The sequence below is a fragment of the Vollenhovia emeryi genome, unplaced genomic scaffold (assembly GCF_000949405.1).
Source record: "Vollenhovia emeryi isolate VEMERY1.0 unplaced genomic scaffold, V.emery_V1.0 DF939158.1, whole genome shotgun sequence".
Classification (NCBI taxonomy): Eukaryota; Metazoa; Arthropoda; class Insecta; order Hymenoptera; family Formicidae; genus Vollenhovia; species Vollenhovia emeryi.
The window spans coordinates 69,707-74,635 of NW_011967208.1; the positions used below are offsets into that span (position 1 = coordinate 69,707).

General features: G+C 41.2%; 1 protein-coding gene across 1 annotated transcript in view; it reads right to left on the reverse strand.

Annotated features, from left to right (window-relative positions):
- LOC105564898 overlaps window positions 1-4,929 on the reverse strand; it is a 27,760-nt gene that overhangs the window by 21,714 nt on the left and 1,117 nt on the right. The window lies entirely within an intron of this gene.

A 4,929-nucleotide genomic window follows, 5' to 3' on the forward strand; every position in this document is an offset into this window, starting at 1 on the left:
CTTATCTTTATCTAGCTAATTTTAAAATCATCTATGCACAACACTGTTCGCGAGGCGCACGGTTTAAGTCAGCGTGCACTGAGAGACCCGTTTTGTTGAATGAAACAAAATTTGGTTGACTCAACTGAATTTCTTGCTTGGATATGAGCAAACAAATCTTTCAGTTGATACAACGACAAAATTTAGTTGGAAAATTTTGTTATATTTTTGAGTAACTGTAACGCATTACTTTTCAGAATTGGTAACTTGTAACTGTAACTGGATACTTTTATAAAGTAACTTTCCCGACGATCCCATGGTCGATTCTTATATAATTTAAGGTTTTAAATACAAGTTCGGAAATTACGTAGCCTAAAAAAATGGTTCACGGAAGGTGTACAGATAATTTCTCTGGCTAAGAAGTTCGAAACATATTTAAAACGATGGTTTAACAGTATGTTAAATAATCAATTGAGACATACGAAGTTAACGCGTGTTCAGCTTTGTGTCCACGATCCAAGAACTGTGTCCAAGTTCTAGTTCCGAAAAATGCGTAGCCAATCAACCTGCACGTTTTACGGAAGAGCTGCAAGCCGATTGGCTACGCATTTCTCAGAACTTGGACACAGCTCGTGGATCGTGGACGCAGGGCTTAGGTTTTCTTAATGTTTCAAAAAAAAATCAAAGTGCCGCCGCTTTAAACTCTTGAACTCTTAAATTACAAGATCCGTTTCCGGGTAGCCGTGGCGCGCAGAGGGCACGACGGCGAGGCTAATTGTCAAAGAACTGCGACGCGATTAGTGCCCGTCATTATAATTACCGCAAAACCATAACTGCGTCGTGACTAACGTCGTAACGAAGATTTAGATTGCGGATAAGGGACGTGGAAGGCGTTACGTTGTGCTGCAACGTCGCCTGCAATAACATGCGCGGTAAACCCCGGGCTGGTGATATTACACGAATAGCGTTTATTCGCATCCTCGCGGGAGTGTGTTGTCTTTCGCGCCGCTCGTTACCCCGCGGTTGTTCCTTCCATCTTCCCGGTGAACCTGCATCGCCGGCGAAACGATCCTGAGGTCGTCGCGAGTGAACATTCCCCTTCTTTCCCCAACTGCACGAGGACAGAAGCTGGATTCTTAAAGTCATTCGCGAGAGAAACGCTTGTAAGCTGAATTGGTTGTCGCATGATTTCCAGTCCACTTGCGACTTTTCTGTAGGAGCAGATTTTTCGCACATATTCGTTTCTCTTGCGAATAAATTCAGGAATACGAGTCCCAGAGTGAGAGAGCTCGACATTAAAGAATTATCGAATGTGCACACGCGCACGCGGTGTTTTTGTCTCGTCCACGTTCACGTTTCACGTGAAACGCACGGTATCGGTAGAGAAGAGAGTCTCCTATTATAAGAGATGCTTCTAATATGAGATAGCGGAGCCATCGGAAACGTCATTTGAAAGTTTATTGCGATAAATATTCAGGGTTGGGAAAGTTACTTTATAAAAGTACCTGGTTACAGTTACAGTTGTCTCGCTAAAAATAACCAGCGAATAGATAAAAGTAACTAGTTACAGTTACAAGATACCAATTCTGAAAATTAACGCGTTACAGTTACGCAAAAAGTAACTAATCGTTACCTTGCAGTTACTTTCTTGCAATAAAAATAAAAATATCAAATCTTCATTTGAATTGTAAAGTGTCGATAAAACAAGCAAACCAGTAGAAAAAATAGTATCGCCGCTGGCTTTACTCCTGTCGAAAAAGAGGCAAAATTCGGTAGTTCCTGGTAGTTTTCCGTCTGCAATATTGAATAGCTTAAGGTATAAGAAATAAAATTACAGCCAGTTCTAGTCAAATAATATTACTGTAAATTAGTTACTGGTTATCGAAACAATGTAACTGAGTTAAGTTACAGTTACAGATGGAGAGAAATTAACGAAGTTAAGTTAGAGTTACCAAAAAAGAAGTAACTATAACTGTAACTTCGTTACAAGTAACGAGTTACTTCTCAACCCTGTAAATATTACCACGTGCCTCAGTGGTCGAATTTGTGAGACGCCTAGAGCGTAGGGCGATCCACGTTCAAACCCTGGCTGAGGTATTTTTCGTAATAAAATTTCCGCCAGATATAGTCGACTAATGTTAAGTACTTGTTCTGTTAAATTAGTAGGCGTCATCTGTTGGCCCCACCGTAAACTTATTGTCCTTGGAGTAAAATCTGTTTAATGAAAAATTCATTGTTAGGTCGCGCGTGTAATTGTTGCGCGAAAAGATTCGCGAAATTGTATGTAGAAAACTCGCTGTCTCATATTAGGAGCCCGCCTCGTAAAAGAGGACGTTCCTCTACTTCGAAGTGTACTTACCACTCCCGTGGAAGCAGACGAGGCAGGAGAGAATAATTTTTTAGAGGGTTACATACATTTAAAAATTTCACGAAAACCGCATGTAACCCGCTGGGCTCTTTGTACACCCGACAGGCTCATACTGTATGCCGCGTAAGCCTTCTTTCTGCGGAATGCGCAATTATTTTTTGAATGCGCATTATATTAAATAGTCGCGTGTCCGCGACAGCCAACGTATCAACGCGAGTCACGTCGGGGCGTTTTACTATTACACAACTGTTCTTGATGGCGCGTCCGTTTGGCCCAAAAAGACTGGCGTTGTATAAAGGCCGAATCAGACTACACGGAAAAACCGATATACTGGATGCATAATTAGGATTGACACAACCACAATAAATAGTAATATTTGGGACAGCTATATTTGTGGTTGTCACATACACACACACATTGATGTAGTTACGGTGCCATAGTTGACATCTAGTGATTGTATACTACATTGTATAGTTGGGACAACCATAGAGAATTGATGGCGTTCGCGCCACACGTAGCTGTCGGAGCCACGTAATTGGTTTTTGCTTCTGTATGAATTAGGTGTGACACAAACGAAAATTGCTAGCACACGAGTGTAGATTAGTTGACGGAGAAAAAGTTATGGTTGTCGAGAAGTTATACTAAGTAGTGCTATGCCCTCTAACAAATTTTTATAATTATTATATAACTTGACATAGTTATATATTATGTAATTATATGTACATATCCGAGTCGGAATTTTGGCTCTATGTTGAGCCTTTAATTCTATTGTTATGTATCGTAGTTAATCGTAGAACCTAAGAGAGTAAAAGTCCCAATCCAATCCGCATCAACAATTGCTAGTCTAATTCGGCCTTAACGCGTTTTCGAGCGGCGGTACCTCACTCGTGGAATCACCGCACGCGTTTGCAGAACACGATCGTTCTCTTGGTGTAAAATATTTGATCAAAAGCTCGATTCACACCATTGGCCTCTCCACCCAATCCCGCGTCTTCGTTCCGGCGTACCGAATATTTGTTTGTTTAAAGAGAGACCTGCATTCTCCTTAGATGGCCGAGAACGGAAGCTCTTTTGCGGATTTTGCGAGCGGAACGAAACTCGCTCCGCGCACTCGTGTACCAAGGATTACCTGGTGTCGTGACCTAACGGTAATAGTTTCCCCGATTGAAACGTTGTTGGCTTTGTAGTGTGAATCTACCGCGAATCGGCAAACAAGTCCAATTCACGATTAACGCCAACATTCCGCGGCAGACAGCGGGAAATTGCTCCAGATTCACCAAGTTGTATGCATATTTCGCTATTACAGAGATCCACGCTATTACTTCTCCGCGCTCCGCTTCATTCTGTCCTCGTCTCGCTGTGCGCGAGCTCCCTTTGAGGGCTGTGGAAATTATTCGCGCGGTAGATCGAGAGAGAAGACGAGGGTACGACTCGCGAAAGAAGTAGACGTGAAATCTGGCCCGCAGCCTGGCCCCAAAACTTTCGCGTAATTTGCGCTAGTTCCACGTAAACGGCGCCTACTGGCGCGAAACTTGGGAGAAAGCTACGCGGTGGACGGAGCGTGAGGGCGAAAGGGAGGAGAAAGGCGCGGCAAGTAAGGGAAAGCGGTTAGAGGAGACAGCGAGAGACGGAGGAAATGTGGTAGAAGGTTTAGGAACGCGCGAGATGGCTCGCGTGCTAAACTATGCGTGTAATGCAATGAATTGTCTTAAGCCGTGTCAGAGAGGGAGACGGAGATTATCACTTTGTATTTCTTAATTAGTAAAATTTTTAATTTTTTGTCGGTTTTTATATAGTCGACTAGCATAGTCTAGATTTTGCTGCGTACTTTAATTCCGCAAAAGAATTGTGCATTTCTATAAAGCCAATTAAAAGATTATTTCTAACACAGAATGTCGATAAAACAGATGGCTTTAGGATCCCCTTAAAATTAATTTTAACAAACTCTACGCACAGGCTTAAGGTCAGCACGAATAGAATTTAGAATGTTTAGGAAAAAGCCAAGTGAACTATGCGTACTTTTGGTAAACTGCCATTTCTAAACCATTTGATCGATTCTCAGGATAAAAGTGTTGCAGAAGGATACAATTTTTATTTAGTGCCACTGATGATAATCGACGAGTGTCGTTAAAGGAGTTTCATCAGGCTCTTAGAAATGACAGCTTTCCAAAAGTACTCGTGATACACCTTGCATAATATCATAAATTTATAATTTATAATATATCCTAAGTCACTTTATAAAAGTATCTAGTTACAGTTAAAGTTTTCTTCGCTGAAAATGTAACTAATTACAGTTACACAAAAAGTAACGAATCGTTACTTTGCAGTTACTATCTTGCAATGAAAACAAAAGTATCAAATCTGCATTTGAATTGTAAGGCGAAAGGCGTTTATGCGGAAATGAAAGGCCTGATGCAATCTGTGGGGGGGGGGGGGTTAAATACATATAAAGTAACTATTAATGTAACTATAATTAAATTAGTTACTAGTTATCGAAAAAATGTAACTGAGTTAAGTTACAGTTACAGACCGAGAGAAAGTAACGAAGGTTAGAGTTACTAAAAAAACGAGTAAACTGTAAC